The sequence below is a fragment of the Sus scrofa genome, chromosome 17 (assembly GCF_000003025.6).
Source record: "Sus scrofa isolate TJ Tabasco breed Duroc chromosome 17, Sscrofa11.1, whole genome shotgun sequence".
Taxonomy (NCBI): Eukaryota; Metazoa; Chordata; class Mammalia; order Artiodactyla; family Suidae; genus Sus; species Sus scrofa.
This window is the reverse complement of record NC_010459.5, coordinates 38,174,330-38,194,177: the sequence shown is the minus strand read 5'-3', so window position 1 is coordinate 38,194,177 and position 19,848 is coordinate 38,174,330. Positions and strand designations below refer to the sequence as shown.

Below are 19,848 nucleotides of genomic sequence, written 5' to 3'. Positions count from 1 at the left end.
CCCAGGGAAGTACCTAATCTGATGTCTATTACTATAGGTTGGTTTTGCCTGTTTCTAGAATGTTACAGAAATATTCTTTTGATTGCCATCAAGTTTTTGAGATTCATTCATGTTGTTGCATATATCAGCAGTTCAGAATTCTTCAACCTTGGTGCTGTGGACATCTTGGACAGGATAATTCTTTGTCTTGGAGACTCTCCTGTGAATTGTGGGTTATTTAGCAGCATCCCTGACCTCAATCCACTAGAAGCCATTAACACTTCTCTCCCCAGCTGTAACAATCACAGATGTCTCTAGACATTGCTAAATGTCCTGTAGAGGGCAAAGTCCTCTCCCTCCACTGGTTGAGAATCCTTTCAGTAGTTGATCCTTTTTACTGGTTGACAGTATTCTATTGTAGGGGTATACTGCAGTTTATCTATTTATTAACTGATAAACCTTTGATTTTTTCCAGTTTACTTTCAGTTGAGGCTATTATAAATAGACTTGCTATTAATTTTCATAGGCGAGACTTTGTGTATACATGTTTTTATTTTCCCACCACTATGAGAGTTCCAGTTGCTCTATGGCTTTGTCAACATTTGATATTATCACTCTTTTTTTTTTTTTTTTTTGGCCACACCCACTGCATGTGAAAGTTCCTGAGCCAGGGATTGAACTCTTGAACCTGTGCCACAGCAATGACCCAAACCACTGCAGTGACAACACCGGATACTTAACCCACTGAGCCATGCTGGAACTCCTGATATTATCAGTTTTTTAAATTTTACCCATTATAAGTAGGGGTAGATTTAATTTTCATTCTCCTGATGACTGATGATGTTGAATATCTTTATGTGTGCTGATTATAAAGTATCTGTTCAAATCTTTTGCCCAATTTTTGGAGGTTTGTCTTATCAAGTTTCCTTTGTCTTTTTCCCCAATATGTGCATAGACATACCCACAGAATTAAGTAAGCTGAAATAATCAGTTTTATATACTTTTTAATATTTAAAATGTGCACATTTCCCATGATGTTATATTCTTGAAAACATGAATTTTAGTGGAGAAACAATGTTTGAGTACATTTAAATTGTTTAACCATTCTGTTGAACTTTGAGCTAGTTTCCAATTTTCACTATAATTAATATTTCAATACACATCTTTGAATATAAATCTTTAACCACATCTTTATTTATTAAGCTAGGATTCCTAGATGTTAAGATTACAGTGACTATGTTAAGGAGAATGAACATTATAAGCAAAATATGAATGTTAATCTATTTCATTGTACCTTGCACCGAGTATTTCATTTTAAAAATCTTTGCCATTTGATGTTGGAAGAAAGGCAGATTTCATTTTGCTTTTCAAAAAAATTAGGAAATGTAACAAACTTTTCACTTACTTATTGATGATTTTTATTTCTAATTTTCTATTTTGAGAGTCAATTTTTCTGTTGGGAAGTTAATGTTTTCCTTAATTTTTAAGCGTTCTTTAATGTTATTTATTAACCTTTTGTCATTTACAAATGTAATTTCAAACTTATATTTTGACTACAAGAGTAGCTTGTGTGCTTTGTCCTGCACAATTAAAAAAAATAATAATGTAGGAGTTCCTATCAGAGCTCGGCAATAATGAACCTGGTTAGTATCCATGATGATTTGGGTTTGATCCTGGGCCTCACTCAGTGGGTTAAGGATCTGGTGTTGCTGTGAGTTGTGGTGTAGGTCGCAGACATGGCTCCGATCCTGTGTAGCTGTGGCTGTGGTGTAAGCTGGCAGGTGCAGGTCTGATTCAACTCCTAGCCTGGGAATTTACACATGCTACAGATGTGGCCCTAAAAAGCGAGAAGAAAAAAAAAAAAGTAATGCTATAACTGTATTTTGCTTTATCTCTTTAGTCCATGAACTGATAAATATACTGTATTTAAATATGTAACAGCATGTGATTGTAGTTCTATTATTTTGTTTTATTTTTTTACAGTCGACCCCTTGGCACATGAAAGTTCCCTGGCCAGGGATTGAATCTGAACTGCAGCTGTGACTGACACCAGATCCTATAACCCATCTTATTGGGCCAGGGATCAAATCCTCTCCTCCACAGTAACCCAAGTTGCTGCAGTCAGATTCTTAACCCATTGTACCACAGCAGGAACTCATATGATTTTATTTTTTGTATTAAATGTTTTAGTCAGAACTTTTTAGTATACATTGTTGCTACTGTCTGAATGTTTGTATTCCCCCCAAATTCATATGTCAAAATCCTAATGCCCATTATGATGGTATTAGAAAGTAGGGCTTTTTGGGAGATGCCAAGATCATGAGGGTAGAGCCTTCACGAATGGACTTAGTTTCTTACAAGAGATAGCACACAGAGCTCCTTAGCCCCTTCTACTACATGAGGACACAGCAAGAATTTAGCAGTCTGCAGCCTGGAAGAGGGTCTTCACCACAGCCCAGCCATGCTGGCACAGTGATCTTGGACCTCTCAGATTCCAGAACTATAAGAAATAAATTTCTGTTGTTTATAAGCCCCTTTGTCTATGTAATTTTGTTATGTCAGCTCCAATAAACTAGAACAATTATGAAGTGAGAATTTAATCAGATTTTTTTCCCAGTCAACCAATTTGTCCCAAACTACAAAAGAAAATTATCTCAAAGGATTTGAATGATATTTCCTCAAAGAAATTATGCTTTTGGCCAATAAACGAAAATATGCTCAACAGCATTAACCATAAGGGAAATGAAAATCAAAACCACAATGAGATACAACTACACACTCACTAGAATGGCTATAATCAGAAAAACAACAAGTGTTGTTGAGGATATGGAAAAATTTGAACCCTAGTATACTGCTGGTAGGAATGAAAAATGATGTAACGGCTTTGGAAGAAAGTCTAGCAAATCCCTCTAAAGGTTAAATACAGAGATAACATATTTCACTCCTAGGTGTATATATACCCATGAGAAATGAAAACGTATATTCACACCAAAACTTATACACAAATATTCATAGCAGCATTATGCGTAATAGTGAAAGGTGGAAACACCCCAAATGTCGTATCACCTGATGAATGAATATATATGGTGTTTCTATCCCAAGAGATATTATTTGGTTATTTAAAAAACAAAGTACTGTTACTTGCTTGGAGAAATGAAGCTAAGTGAAAGAAGCCATTCACAAAAGAAGACTTATTGTATGGTTCTTACTGTATAACACATCTAGAACAGACCAGTGTACCATGACCTAGTCTAAAACTCTTTATCCTTAATAGGGGACTTTAACCCACTACATTAATGACAGTGCATACTAGCAGAAATGTTCATAGTACTCAAATGAAGATGATGGTGACTGATAACAGTTGATTTTTGTTTTATATCTTATAGAGCTTCCTTTTTAATAGTCATTTTAAACATAGCATTTGGTGTTAACCATATTTATAACAATTATTTAGACTTACCCTGTGTTTAACTGGTTTCATCTCTTCCTCCCTATTCTCAAGGTCTCTGTTAGTGGTTAATTATTATTCAGATGAAATTTTTATGAAAAGTACATGATTGGTACACATCCAAAAGTATCATTAGGTTGATTTCATACTGAAAGACAACCTGGTGGGAAAGGGAGCAAAATTATTTTGTCTCATTATTTTTCACTCTTAATTTTTAATATTTTGCCATTATCTTCTGGTCTCGCAAAGCAAAAATGTGTGGCCAGACTGATTTGGGGTCCTCTCTGTATGACTTGTTTTTTTCTTTTTGGGTGATTATGGGGCGTTTTCTTTATCCTTGTAATCTGAAAATTTCACTAGAACAAATCTAGTTGTCACTATCTTTTTGGTAATTTTGCTTGGTCTCTTATAAGCTCTTTTTTTTTTTTTTTTTTTTTTTTCTTTTTTGGCTGTACCTGCAGCATATGTATGTTCTTGGGCCAGGGATCATATCCAAGCCACAGCTGTGATCCACACCACAGTTACCAGCAACACTAGATCCTTAACACACTGCCCGGGATTGAACCTTTGCTGCTGCAGAGACAACACTGGATCCTTAGCCCACTGTGCCATAGCAGGAACTCCCTCTTGTGAGCTTTTCTGAGCTAGAGACACAGAACGTTCTTTGACTCAGGAAAGTTTTCATTTCCTTTTTAAAAAAAATCTTTGATTATTATTTCTGTCCATTTATTTCAGGGATAACAATCAAGTTGAAGTTTATTTCTCTCTACTTATCAACACTCTCTTAATACTTTTCATTGCTTTGTCCTTTCCTTCTCCATTCTCAAATTTGCTCTCACCACATTTCTAATTATTCTGCTCTTTTATTTTTCTGGTAAAGATTTGAATTTTGCTTTGGCATATTTGTAATTTTTTTCATTTGTAGTTTACTTTTATTTATTTTTTAATTATTCGATTAATTTTATTACATTTATAGTTGTACACAATCATCACAACCCAGTTTTATAGAATTTCCATCCCACATCCCCAGCCCATCCCCTACCTCCCAACCTGTCTCCTTTGGAAACCATGTTTTTCAAAGTCTGTGAGTCAGTATCTGTTCTGCAAAGAAGTTCATTGTGTCCTTTTTTTTAGATTCCACATGTAAGTGGTAGCATATGATGTTGGTGTCTCATTGTCTGACTGACTTCACTTAGCATGATAATTTCTAGGTCCATCCATGTTGCTGCAAATGCCATTATATCTTTCCTTTTAATGAGTTATATTCTGTTGTGTATATGTACCCCATCTTCTTTATCCACTCCTCCATCAATGGACATTTAGGTTGTTTCCATGTCTTGGCTATTGTATATAATGCTATAGTGAACATTGGAGCACAGGTATCTTTTCGAGTCATGGTTTTCTCTGGATAGATGCCCAGGAGTGGGATTGCTGGATCAAATGGTAATTCTATTTTTAGTTTTCTGATGAATCTCCATACTGTTTTTCCACAGTGGTTGCACCAATTTACATTCCCACCAAAGGGTTCCCTTTTCTCCACACCCTCTCCAGCATTTGTTGTTTGTAGACTTTTTGATGATGGCCATTCTGGCCAATGTAAGGTGGTACTTCATAGTGGTTTTGATTTGCATTTCTCTAATAATTAGTGATGTTGAACATCTTTTTATGTGTTTTTTGGCCATCTGTATGGACGTATTTGAAATTTTTAACTTTATTTTTCTCCTCTCTTATTTCTACTTGCATCTCAATTAGTTCTTTTCATTTCAGCCCTGTGGACTTTGATCTTTTATTTCAGTGTGTTTTATGAAATTTGTGGAGAATAATGTAGTTGATTTCTAAAATTTAATTATGAAATTTGTTGAGAGTAATGTAGTTGATTTCTAAAATTTAATCTGTTGCTCTTTATATATGCATTTTCTGAATCACAGATGCAGAGTTTCTTTTCTTTTATGTTGCAGAATGTTTTCCCATCTCCCCTCAGTTATTCTTCCTTGAACGAGGAAAGGAGTATATACAGTCTAGTATGTGCCAAATAGGGTAGATAGGTTCCTTCATTAGCTATTTGGTAGCTGTAGGAATTCTCCTTTCAGATGTTAAACTGAAGGGCTAATTAATGCACATAGTTTCTTAATACTTTCTAGTGTCTAGCAGTCATTTGTGTATCTCCTGCTGGAATGAGTGGGGGAAATCCCTTCCTTTGGGCTGGAATTTGACTTTGGAAAAGAGGCTTTGTTTTTTGATAATTTGAAATCTGGGCTACAAATAACTGTAATTCCCAAAATGTAATGCTACCATGACTTTTGCTGTCAGCGCTTTGTGCTTTTGCCTTCCAACCCAGGGTATATGTACTACTTTGTACGGTATAGAATCTGAAGTAGAGATGAAAGGCTGTGGGCATGTAGTAGCACTGACCTTTCTGAATCTCTCACAGTAGGATAATGTGACTTACCACTGCCATTGCTGCCTCTGGAGAAAGGTGTTTTGGAGCAGGTAGTTAGAAGTTTGTTACCTTCCTGCCTGGCTGTATTGTGTTTCAAGTCCCATTCCTGCCTGTTCTTTGATGGAAAAGAACTGTTCTTTGAGCAGCAGTCCTAGTTTCTAGTGCTGTTAATAATTACTTTGACTTTCAGTGTTTCCTTAAATATATCAATGAAAAATTAGGGTGAAGGCAATGGTAGAGATGAGCCAGGCATTGTTAGGTAGCTTCCATTTTAGCTCCCAGCTTGGGGTTAACTTTTTGAAAGAAGGGAGATTGAAAAGGATGTGGAGAATAGCCACTAATGGAAGAAGGAAGAGTTAAAGATCTTGCACCAAATGATTTCCAGTTTCTCAGGGAAATATGATAACACTGAAATCAAATAGCCAAGGTTTAAAATAGTCTTGGTGTCCCTAGATCTGGAAAGTATGTTAGCCCCTCATTTTCTAAATGACAACGTGGAAGCTAAGAAAGGTTTAAGAGACTCCAAGGTCATAGATGTAGAAAAAAACAAAATGAAATTCAGGTTGGGGTAGGAATCACTTTTAGATTCTATACAGTTAAGTTTTGTTTGATTTTCTCACAAGCAATGTAGTCTTACATTACTTATGTTAAAAACAAAAAAATTTAAAGAAGCAACCAAAGTTTATAATAAGCAAAAGAAAAGAAAGAGCTTTTGTTTCTCCTTCACTGTTTTGCTGCAAGTCCTTAAGCCATGTTCCCCACCTTACTCAATTACCTGATCTAAAGGTAAAATTAAATAATGTATGAAAAGTATGGTTCTAAACTTTGGCTGCGCATTGGAATCACCTGGGTAGTGTTTAAATTCCCTAAGCTCACGGCACAGTGCAGACTTAGTATGATTCAGGTATTACTGTTTTTTAAAACTTGCCAAGTAATTATAAGTAACCAAGGTTGAGAGTTACTGAAGACTGAAGGTCTTTCAAAATATATACTCATTTAATCGTAAGTATTCTGACTTTAGTCATTTAGGGCAGTTCCAATTAATGAGTATTGGCCTGAACTAGACTGGATCACTTGGTTCTGATATTTCTGCTGATTGTGCACTGTGTATATGTGGGGTATATGATGGAAGAAGCACTGAACTTGAGGCTGAAAGACTAGGATCTAGTCCTAATTCTGCCACAATTGTGGTCTGTAACTTTAGTTAAGTCACAGTACCACTGTCTTGGTTTCAGGTTTTTTTCTTTGAGAGTGGGGGAATTGGACTAATTATTCTATAATTTCCTCTCTAGCTCTTTAACGTCAAGTTTGTGAGCCAGTAGGGGTGAGGGGGAGGCAGCTGGTAAACTTTGTGTGCTTAAAGAATAAGTGAGTAAAGCAGGCCAGGACACTGTTTAAGGAATACTGTGGAAAGAGCCAGCTATGGGATAGGAAAGGAGTTGGTGGGGAGGAGCAAGAGTGTAGGAACAATAGAGCCTGAAGTTAAGGGGGGTGGGATGGGATAGGGTTAGAAGACAAGTATGAGAGACTGGCCTAAAGGAATATTGGTAGAGGTGGTGGCTGTGGCTTAGCAGCTGGTAATGATGTGATCCACGTTCATATCTTACTGTCAAATGACTGACAATCATTGTTTCACTCCTCCTTGTTATTTTTTTTTTTTTCTCCTCTCAATGATACATCTTAGAGATCTTTCCAAATCAGTATGTAGACCGCATCTACATTCTCACTGCATTTCATTCTTTACTGAAAGTTCTAAAACTTAGTCTCTGTTGATGGACATCTGGGTAATTTCCTATCTTGCTATTACAAAGAGTGTTTTAGTGAATAACCTAATATATTTGTCATCTTGTGTGAGAGCAGGTGTATCTATAAGGATCACTAATCAAAAACGAGATTGCTGGGCTAGTGGTATATATATAATTTTGATAGATGTTTTCTATGCTGATGGTACTACTAGTAGCAATGATTGAGAGTACTTGTTTTCACATTGCCTTGCCAAGACAGTGTATTATCAAGTTTTTTTTATTTTTGCTAATCTGATAAATAGAAAAAAATGGGGTGGGTGACTTTGTTGTTGTTGTCCTTATGTATGAGGTTGAACATCTTTCCACGTGTTTAAAGTTCATTACCTTTTCTGTGACTCTTCCGATGGTACCTTGTGTCCATTTTGGACATAATCATTTGTAAAAATTGTTGTTCTTTTTTGTTTTATATATCTATATATACACATGCATATGTACACCTAAAAGTGTTTTTTTCTGTTATGTGTTTATATGTGGGAGATTTGCTCTTTTTTGAGTGATATGGTTGCAGATATTTTTTCTTAACTTGTCATTTGGTTTTGTAGGTTTTTTTGTGGTTTTGCTTGTTTTGTTTTTACTTAATGGTGTTTTTTTTCCTTGCAGAATTCTTTAATTTTGATGTATTTGACTTTATCAGAAAAACATTTCCCATTCCAAGGTTATGAAAGTTTCTTCTGTACTTTCTTCTAATACTTTTAGAGTTTCATGTGTTACACTGAAGTTTGGGGTCTATTCGGAGTTAACTTGGTGAAAAGGATAGCTCTAATTTTATTTTTCCAGATGACTGCCTCCTCCCATTTAGTGAAAAATCCATTTTTTCATACCTTAGGATATATTAAAATTCTGTATGCATTATGGTCAATTTATGGAATTTCTAGTCTGTTCCATTGCTCTCCTGTCTGTTTATATGCCAGTACTACCCAGTTTTAATTATTGAGACTCTATGGTTTGATATCTGGTAGGACTTGTCACTTTCACTACCATTATTTTGCAGTTTTTCTGACTCTTCTTACTCATTTCCATATGAACTTTTTTTTTTTTGGCCACACCCACAGCATGAAAAAGTTCAAACCTGCAGCACCTCAAGTCGCAGCAGTGACAACGCTAGATCCTTAACTGGCTAACCCACCAGAGAACTCCCTTAAATTTTCTTCTTATAGCTCTGCACTTCTTTTTAGTTCTTTCCTGAACATTTTATCTTTTTTGTTGTGATTATAAATACAGTCTTTTTTCCATCTACTGCGTATTGCATATGTAATAAAAGCTATTGTTTTCCGTGTATTAATTTTATGCCATGCTACTTTGTTGAATTTCTCCCCCCCCCCTGCTTTTTTTAGGGCTACACCTATGGCATATCGAAATTCCCAGGCCAGGGGTCACATTGGAGCTACAGCCGCAGACCTACAATAAGCCACAGCAGCCTGGGATCCGAGCCTTGTCTGCAACTGGTACCACAGCGAACAGCAACACCAGATCCCTAACCCACTCGGAGAGGCCAGGGATTGAACTGGTGTCCTCATGGATACTAGCTGGGTTTGTTTCCACTGCACCACAGTGGGAACTTCAGATTTCCTTATTTTTTATTGAAGTATAATTGATTTACAATATTGTATTAATTTCAGGTGTGTAATACAGTGATTTGATACTTTTGTATATTATAAAATGATCACCACAGTAAGTCTAGTTACCATGTCACCATACAAAGTTATTACAGTATTATTGACTATATTCACTCTACTGTACATTACATCCTCAAGACTTAAAACTGTAAGGTTTTATGTCTTAATCTCCCTCAGCTATTTCACTATTCTCTAACCCTGCTCCCTCTGGCAACAGCCTGTTTGTTTTTTGTCTTTTTAGGGCCGGACCTGCAGCATGTGGAAGTTCCCAGGCTAGGGGTCGAATTGCCAGCCTACAGCACAGCCACAGCAACACCACATCCAAGCCGTTTCTGTGACCTACACCATAGCTCACAGCAATGCCGAATACTTAACCCACTGAGTGGGGCCAGGGATTCAACCTGTGTCCTCGTGGATACTAGTTGGGTTTGTTACTGCTGAGCCACAATGGGAACTCCCTGTTTGTTCTTTGTATCTAAGAGTTTGTTTCTGTTTTGTTAACTATTTTTTTTTGAAATCCATATATGAATGAAATCATGTGGTATTTGTCTTTCTCTGTCTTATTTCTCTTAGCATAATACCCTATGGGTCCATCTGTGTTGTCACAAATGTCAAGATTTCATTCTTTTCTGTGGCTGATTAATATTCCATCACAAGTGTTTACCACATCTTTATACATTCATCTGTAGGTGGGCACTTAGGTTGCTTCTGTATCTTGGCTACTAGGAGTAATTCTGCAGTGAACATAAGTGCATGTATCTTTTTGTTTTGTTTTTTTGTTTTTGTCTTTTTGCTGTTTTTTTGGGCCGCTCCGGCGGCATATGGAGGTTCCCAGGCTAGGGGTCCAATCGGAGCTGTAGCCACCGGCCTACGCCAGAGCCACAGCAACTCGGGATCCGAGCCGCGTCTGCAGCCTACACCACAGCTCACGGCAACGCCAGATCGTTAACCCACTGAGCAAGGGCAGGGACCGAACCCGCAACCTCATGGTTCCTAGTCGGATTCGTTAACCACTGCGCCATGACGGGAACTCCTGTATCTTTTTGAATTAGAGTTTTTGTTTTCTTTGTAAAAATATCCAAAAGTAGACTTACTGGATCATATGGTGGTATTATTATTATTATTATTATTATTTTTTGTCTTTTGTTGTTGTTGTTGTTGCTATTTCTTGGGCCGCTCCTGCGGCATATGGAGGTTCCCAGGCCAGGGGTTGAATCAGAGCTGTAGCCACCGGCCTACGCCAGAGCCACAGCAACGCGGGATCCGAGCCGCGTCTGCAACCTACACCACAGCTCACGGCAACGCCGGATCGTTAACCCACTGAACAAGGGCAGGGACCAAACCCGCAACCTCATGGTTCCCAGTCGGATTCGTTAACCACTGCGCCACGACGGGAACTCCCTGGTGGTATTATTTTTTTTTTTTTTTTGTCTTTTGTCTTTTTGTTGTTGTTGTTTTTGTTGTTGTTGCTATTTCTTGGGCCGCCCCTGCGGCATATGGAGGTTCCCAGGCTAGGGGTCGAATCGGAGCTGTAGCCACCGGCCTACGCCAGAGCCACAGCAACGTGGGATCCGAGCCACGTCTGCAACCTACACCACAGCTCACGGCAACGCCGGATCGTTAACCCACTGAGCAAGGGCAGGGATCGAACCCGCAACCTCATGGTTCCTAGTCGGATTCGTTAACCACTGCGCCACGATGGGAACTCCCGGTGGTATTATTTTTAATTTTTTTTTTTTTTTTTGTCTTTTTTCAGGGCTGCACCCGCGGCACATGGAGGTTCCCAGGCTAGGGGTCCAACGGAGCTGTTGCTGCTGGCCTGTGCCAGAGCCATAGCAATGCTGGATCTGAGCCTTGCCTGTGACTTACACCACAACTCACAGCAACGCCAGATCCTTAACCCACTAAGCGAGGCTAGGCATTGAACCTGCGTCCTCATGGATGGTAGTTGGGTTCGCTAACCACTGAGCCTCCGTGGGAACTCCTATTTTTAATTTTTTGAGGAATGTCGATATTGGTTCCTATAGTGGCTGTTCCAATTTACATCCCTACCAACAGTGCATGGTGGTTGCCTTTTCTCCATGTCTTGCCTGTATTTGTTTTCTTTATCATGATAACCATTCTGATAAGTGTGAGGTAATATCTCACTGTGGTTTTGATTTGCATTTCCCTGATGATTAGTGTCGTTGAGCATCTTTTCATGTGTCTTTTGGTCATCTGTATGTCTTTTGTTTGGAAAAATGTCTATTCGGGTCCTCTGACCATTTTTTAATTGAGTTGCTTGTTTTTTCGTTGACTTGTATGAGTTCTTTGTATGTTTTGGATATTAACCCCTTATCAGACACATCATTTATAAATATCATCTCCTATTCAGCAGGCTGCCTTTTCATTTTGTTGGTAATTTCCTTTGCTGTACAAAATCTTTTTATTTATTTTTATTTATTTTTCTTTTTAGGGCCACATCCATGGCATATGGAAGTTCTAGGCCAGGGGTTGAACTGGAGCTGCAGCTGCCAGCCTACACCACAACCATAGCAACACCAGATACGAGCTGTCCTCGACTTACACCATAGCTCACAGCAACACCAGTTCCTTAACCCACTAAACAGGACCAGGGATCAATCCCACATCCTCATGGATATTAGTCATGTCTGTTACCACTGAGCCACAACAGGAATGCCCACAAAAGCTTTTTAGTTAGATGTAGTTCCATTTGTTTATTTTTGCTTCTTTTTCCCTTGCCTGAGGAAACACATCAAAAAAATTATTGCTAAGACCACTGTCAAAGAGCTCACTGCCTGCGTTTTCTAGCAGTTTTATGATTTTAGATCTTACATTTTAAGACTTTAACTCATTTTCAATTTATTTTTGTATATGGTGTGAGAAAATATTCCAGTTTGATTCTTTTGCATTAGCTGTCCAATTTGCCCAGCATCATTTGTTGAAGAAGCTTTATTTTCCCCATTGTATATTCTTGCCTCCTTTGTCATAAAGTAATTGACCATATAAGCATGGGTTTATTTCAGGGCTCTCTATTCTGCCATTGATTGATGTGTCTTTTTGGTGTGTCAGTACCATATTGTTTTGATTACTGTAGCTTTGTAGTATAGTTTAAAATCAGGGAGTCTGATATTTCCAGCTTTGTTCTTCTTTCTCAAAATTGTTTTGTCTATTTTTTGTCTTAATACACATTTTATAATTATTTGTTCTAGTTCTATGAAAAATACCATTGGTATTGCATAGAATCTGTAGATTGTCTGGGGTAAAACAGTCATTTTTAACAATATTAATTCTTCCAATCCATGAACACATTACATCCTTCCATTTGTTTGCATCATCTTCAGTTTTTTTGGGTTTTTTTTTTTTTTTCATCAGTGTCTTATAGTTTTCAAAGTATAGGTCTTTTACTTCTTTGGTTAGATTTATTCCCAGTTATTTTATTCTTTGTGATGCAGTTATTAATGGGATTGTGTACTCAATTTCTCTAATAGTCCACTGTTAGTGTATAGAAATGCAGTGCAGGAGTTCCCATCATGGTGCAGTGGAAACTAATCCGACTAAGAACCATGAGGTTGGGGTTTCAGTCTCTGGCCTCACTCAGTGGGTTAAAGATCCAGTGTTGCTGTGAGCTGTGGTGTAGGTCACAGACATGGCTCAGATCCTGCGTTGCTGTGGCTGTCATGTAGGCTGGCAGCTGTAGCTCTGATTAGACCCCTAGCCTGGGAACCTCCATGTGCCACAGGTGTGGCCCTAAAAAGCAAAAAAAGAAAGGAAGGAAGAAAGAAAGGAATGCAGTGGATTTCTCTGTATTAATTTTGTATCCTACAACTTTATTAGTTCTAATAGTTTTTTGGTGATGTCTTTCATATTTTCTGTATGTAGTGTCATGTCATTTGCAAACAGTGACTATTTTACATCTTCCTTTCCAATTTGGATTCCTTTTTTTTTTTTTTTTTTTTTTAAACCATGCCCATGGCATGAGGAAGTTCCTGGGCCAGAGATTGATTGAACCTGTGCCACAGAAGTGACAACACCAAATCTGTAACTGCTAGGCCACCAGAGAACTGTGGAGAGTTTTTAAATAACTGATTCATTTTCATTACTGGTAATTGATATGTTCATATTGTCTATCTCTTCCTCATTTAGTCTGGAGAGATTGTATGTTTTTAGGAATTTATCCATGTCTTCTGGGTTGTCCATTTTATTGGTGTATAGTTGTTCATAGTACTCTCCCCTGCCCCCCATTTTCATAGTACTCTCTTAAGATCTTTTGTATTTCTGTAATATCGGTTCTAACTTCTTCATTTCTGATTTTATGTATTTAGTTTCTCTTCCTTTTTTTCTTGATGAATTTAGCTAAAAGTTTATCAAAAAAAATTTTTTGGGGGGCTGCATCCTTGACAGGTGAAAGTTCTCAGGCCAGGGAGCAAACCCATGCCACAGCAACAACCTAAGCCACTGTAGTGACAGCACCAGATCCTTTACCCACTACACCACAGGAGAACTCCAAAGTTTATCACTTTTGTTTGTCTTTTCAAAGAACCAGCTCTTAGTTTCATTGATCATTTCTATTATTTTTTAAGTCTTTTTCTGCTTTGATCTTTATTATTTCTTTCCTTCTGCTAACTTTGGGTTTTGTTTGTCCTTCGTTCTCTGGTTGCTTTAGGTGTAAAGCTAGGTTGTTTATTTGAGATTTTTCTTCTTTTCTGAGGAAGGCTTGTTTTTTGTAAATTTTCCTCTTGGAACTGCTTTCACTGCATCCCATAGGTTTTGAATCATTTTGTTTCCATTTTCATTTGTCTCCAGGTTTTTGTTTTGTTTTGTTTTTTGATTTTGACTTTTTGCCTTTTCTAGGGCCGCTCCTGTGGCATATGGAGATTCCCAGGCTAGGGGTCTAATCGGAACTGTAGCTGCTGGCCCTACACCACAGCCACAGCAATGCCAGATCCGAGCCGAGTCTACGACCTACACAACAGCTCACAGTAATGCCAGATCCTTGACCCAGTGAGTAAGGCCAGGGATTGAACCTGCAACCTCATGGTTCCTAGTCGAATTCATTAACCACTGAGCCATTATGGGAACTCCTGTCTCCAGGTATTTTTAAATTTCCTCTTTGATTTTTTTTTTTAAGTGCTCCATTGGTTGTTTAGTTGCATATTGTTTAGCCTTCACGTGTTTATGGTTTTTGTCATTTTTTCCTTGTAATTGATTTCTAGGCTCATACTCTTATGGCCAGAAAAGAAACCTGGTATGATTTCAGTCTTCTTAGATTTATTGAGACTTTGTGGCCTACCATGTATCTCTCCTGGAGCATGTTTTATCTGCAGTTGAATGTGTATTCTCCTTTTGGATGGAATGTTCTATCTGTCTATATGTTTATAAATGGAGATACTCCATCTGGTCTAATGTGTTTCCTAATTGATTTTCTGCCTGGATGATCTGTCCATTGATGTAAGTGAGGTATTATAGTTCCCTATTATCGTGTTACTGTCAGTTTCTCCCTTTATGTTTGTCACTATTTGCTTTATGTATTTAGGTGTTCCTTTGCATATATATTTACAGTTGCTGTATATTCTTATTGGATTGATCCCTTTTTCATTACATAATGATCTTTGTCTCTTGTTACTGTTCTTGTTTTAAAGTTTTACTATGATGTAAGTAATGCTATGTCAGCTTTCTCTTTGTTTCCATTTACATGGAATACCTTGTTTCATCTCCTCACATTCAGTCTCTGTATGTCTTTTTTTGTGTTTGTGTCTTCTTTTGTCTTTTTAGAGCCACACCCGCAGCATATGGAGGTTCCCAGGCTAGGGGTCTAATCGGAGCTGTTGCTGCCGGCCTACTCAAGAGCCACAGTAATGCCAGATCTGAGCCGCATCTGTGACCTACACCACAGCTCACAGCAATGCTGGATCCTTAACCCACTGTGCAAGGCCAGAGATCGAACCCTCAACCTCATGGTTCCTAGTCAGATTTGTTTCTGTTGCGCCATGACGGGAACTCCTGTGTGTGTCTTTAGATCTGAACTGAGCTCTTGTAGGCAGCGTATATACAAGTCTTGCTTTTGTATCTATTCAGCCACTCTTTCTTTTGTTTGAGCATTTAATCCATTTACATTTAAAGTAATTATTATGGTTTGTACTTATTGCCACTTTGTTGTTTTCTGATTGTTTTTATGGTTCTTTAATTGTTCCTTTCTTCTTTTTTTGCTCTTTTCCCTTGTGATTTGATGACTATCTCTAGTGTTATGTTCGGATTCCTTTCTTTTCTATGTGTGTATATTTATTATAGATTTTTCTTTTGTGGTTACCTTGAGGTTCATATATATACCAATATTTTAAGTTGATTTCTTAAGGTAGAACATATTCTAATAACTCTGCATTTTTACTCCCCCCAGCCATGTTTGATGTTTTCATAATCGCATTTTACCTCTTTTTATTTTGTGTATCCTTTACCTACTTATTTTAGATAGAGATAATTTTACTCCTTTTACCTTTTAACCTTCCCACTTGCTTTATAAGTGGTTGACCTACTACCTTTTTTGTATGTTTTTCTTTACCAATGAGATTTTTCCTTCTGTAATTTTCATATTTCTAGTTGCAGTCTTTTCTTTTCCTTACAGAAGTCCTTTTAACATTTCTTTTAAAGCTGGTTTAGTGGTGCTGAACTCTTAGTGATACTTATCTGCAAAACTGTTTACCTCTCCTTCACATCTGAATTGTAGTCTTTCTTTGTAAACCATTCTTGGTTGTAGATTTCTTTCCTTTCATCACTTTGGTTATATCATGCCACTCCCTTCTGCCCTGTAAAATTTCTGCTGAAAAGTCAGCTCATGGTCCTATGAGAGTTTCCTTGTATGGAACTAATTGTTTTTTTCTCTTGCTCCTTTTATGATTCTCTCTTTATCTTTAATTTTTGCTATTTTAATTATAATTTGTCTCAGTGTGGACCTCTTTGGGTTCATCTTGTTTGGGACTCTCTGTACTTCCCTAGATCTGGATGGCTGTGTCTTTTCCCAGATTAGGGAAGTTTTCAGCTATTTTTCAAATAAGTTTTCTGTCCCTTTCTGTCTTCTCCTTGAACCTCTGAACTGAAAATATTAGTATGCTTGAAGTTTTCCCAGAGTTCTCAAGCTATCCTCATCTTTCTACATTTGCTTTTCTGTTCAGCCTATGTGATTTTCCACTACTCTGCTATGTTCATCTAATCTACTGTTGATTATATCTAGTGTATTTTTTATTTCAGTGATTGTGTCCTTCAGCTCTGTTTGGTCATTCTTTATATTTTCTCACTCTGTTAAATTTCTCACTCCATTTTCCCAAGCATCCTTATGGTCATTACCTTGCACTGTGTCAGGTAGATTGTTTATCTCCACTTTGTTCAGTTCTTTTATCTTGTTCCTTTGTTTGGAACCTATTTCTCTGTCTCCTCATTTTGCCTAAATCTCTTTTTGTTTCTATTTATTAGGTAGGTCAGTTACATTTCCCGGTTTTGGAGAAGTGGCTTTATGTAGGAGCTATCCTATGGGGCCCAGAGGCACATTACCCTCTGGTTCCTAGAGCTATATATTCTAAGTGTCTCCCTGTATACACTCTGAGGGTCCTTCTGTTGTGGTGGGGCCAAGTACTGTGGACATGCTGATAGATAAGGCTGGCTCCCAGCCCAGTTGGCTGTCAGACCCTGCTTCATGAGGTGGCTGCCAACCCCCCAGTGGTGGGGCTAGGTCCTGGTGTCAGCCCACAGGTGGGAGGAGCCAGAAACCCAGGGAGCTAATTCAGGGCTCAGGGGTCATGGGTGGGGCTGCATTCTGGAGTGACTGGCTGTGGGACCCCAGGGGGCTGAGGCTGATGCTGACCTACTGATGGGGAGGTAAGCCCCTGGCACTAATAGCTTGAAGGAGTACTCCAAAGTGATGCTTGTCAGCACCATCATACTCATGATAGAATAAGCTCCTCAAAGCATGTTCCAGTTGATGCCTACCTCTCCAAGACGCTCTCCAAGATTAGCAAGTGGTTCTGACCCAGGCTTCTTTCATGTTATTGTCTTTGTGCTGGGAGAGCATGTGAGATTTTGCATGTACCCTCTAAGAGCAGATTCTCTGTCTCCTTCAGCCTTCTAGTTCTTTTGTATACAGAAGCCCTGCTGGCTTTCAAAGCCAGATATTGTGGGGTTCATCCTCTTGGTGCAGAATCCCTGGGCTGGAGATTCTAATGTGGGTCTTTGACCCTTTGCTCCTTGGGAAGAACCTCTGCAACTGTGATTGTCCTCTCCTTTGAGAGTTACTTACCTGCAGGTGTGGATTCCGACTAGTCTGTGTCTCTTGGTTCCTTCTTTTTACATTTAATTATGGAGAATCTTTTCTGTTAATCGTCAGGTCATTCTAATAGATGATTGCTCTAAGTAGTTGTGATTTTGGTGTGCCCATGGGAGGAGGTGAGCTCAGGGTCTCTTCCCATGTTACTCTTCCCATGTTGGCCACACTCTCTAATTTCTTCCCTGCTTTAGATGACGAATACCTCTAGTTTTTCCCCTTTAATCAAGCTGCTGACTTTTGGGCTGAAAAGATATATTTTGTCAAGTTAAGGAAGTGTTTGTATGTTTCTGTTTACTTGAGTTTTTTTTGTTTTTGTTTTTTTAATGAAGAAGAGTTGTTTTACTTCATAAGGGGAATTGGGAGGTTTTCTTTTCTTTTTTTTTTTAGGGCTGCACCCGCAGCATGTGGAAGTTCCTAGGCTAGGGGTCGAATCGGAGCTACAGTTACTGGCCTGCGCCACAGCCACAGCAACACCAGATCTGAGCCATATCTGCAACGTATAACACAGCTCACGGCAACACCAGATCCTTAACCCGCTGAGTAAGGCCAGGGATCGAGCCCACATTCTCATGGTTCCTAGTCAGGTTCATTGACCACTGAGCCACAGAGGGAACTCCAGGAGATTTTATATGCTCTGGAATAGTTTCAGATCATTAAATTATCTTCTTTCTAAAGGTCCATTGATGTTTCATTAAATCTGTGTGTAGTACTTTTGGGGGCATTGTCTTATTTACAAAGGTCAGTGTGAGCAAAAGCTTGAGCAAAATAATCTCTTGTCCTTTTAATTTTCTGCTTCGTGGCTTCTTATTTCTTATTTTATATATTTGGACTTTTCCCTTTTTACTTACTAGATTAACTAATAGTTTAACTATTTTATTGATTTCTTTCCCCCAATGTACCTATTTATTTATTTTTTCTGGTTTTTTTTTTTGTTTTTAATCTGTATTGCTTCATTTTTCTTTCTTTCAGTTCATTTTATTGAGTTTTATTCCTGAACTTTTTTTTTTTTTGCTTTGTTTTTAGGGCCACACCCACTGCATATGGAGTTTCCCAGGCTAGGAGTCAAATCACAGCCATAGCTGCTGGCCTACACCACAGCCACAGCAACGCAGGATCTGAGCTGTGTCTGCAACCTTCACCACAGCTCATGGCCATGCCGGATCCTTAATCCACTGAGCAAGACTAGGGATTGAACCTGTATCCTCATGGATGCTAGTCAGATTTGTTAACCACTGAGCCATAATGGGAACTAATTTCCTTAACTTTTTTAGTCTAATGTGCAACTCTTTTTTTGTTTGTTTGTTTGTTGTTTGTTTGTTTGATTTTGATGTAGGTATTCATGGCTGTGAATGTTCTTCTCTACTGGTTTGGTTGTATTCTTTAGGTTCCAAAATGTAATATTCTCCTTATTTCTAGAAATCTTGTACTTCTGAATTCTTTTTAAACCCAATCCAAGGGTTTTGTTGTTGTTTTAAGTTGGAAAGGCCTTTGTTTCTTTATTTTAAATTTGCAATTTTAATGCTCTGTTAGCAAAGTATTTGACTATCCTAATTGTTACTTGTTGGATTTATTGAAATTTTCTTTAAGTCTCTTTCTTTCTTTCTTGGGCCATGCCTATGCCATATGGAAGTTCCCAGGCAAGGGATCAAAGCCATGCCACAGCAGTGACCCAAGCCACTATGGCGACAACAGAAAATCCTTAACTTGCAGTGCCACAAGAGAACTCCCCTCTTTTTTTGTTTTTAGATGCTTTATTTATTTATTTATTTATTTATTGTCCATACCAGCAGCATACAGAAATTCCTAGGCCAGGAATCAGACTTGCTCCACAGCAGTGACCTGAGCCATAGCAGTAATAATACCAGATCCTTAACCACCATCAGGGGAACTCTTTTATTTAAAAATTTTTTTTCAGAGTTCCTGTCATGGTGCAGCAGGAATGAATCCAATTAGGAATTATGAGATTGTGGGTTCCATCCCTGGCCTTGCTCAGTAGGTTAAGGATCTGGCATTGCTGTGAGCTGTGGTGTAGGTCACAGACAAAGCTCAGATCTGGTGTTGCTGTGGCTGTGGCATAGGCCGGCAGCTGCAGCTCTGATTAGACCCCTAGCCTGGGAACCTCCATATGCCACAAGTGGGGCCCTAAAAAGCAAAAATAAATAAATAATCTAAAAAATTAAATTTTTTTTTCTTATGGCCTTCTTAAAAGTTAATTTTTATTAATGTTTCCTTGGAGACTTAAAAAC

At 38.3% G+C, this 19,848-nt stretch overlaps 1 protein-coding gene across 9 annotated transcripts in view; it reads left to right on the top strand.

Annotated features, from left to right (window-relative positions):
* NCOA6 (nuclear receptor coactivator 6) overlaps positions 1 to 19,848 on the top strand; it is a 107,621-nt gene that overhangs the window by 27,727 nt on the left and 60,046 nt on the right. The gene's annotated exons all lie outside the window — the stretch shown is intronic.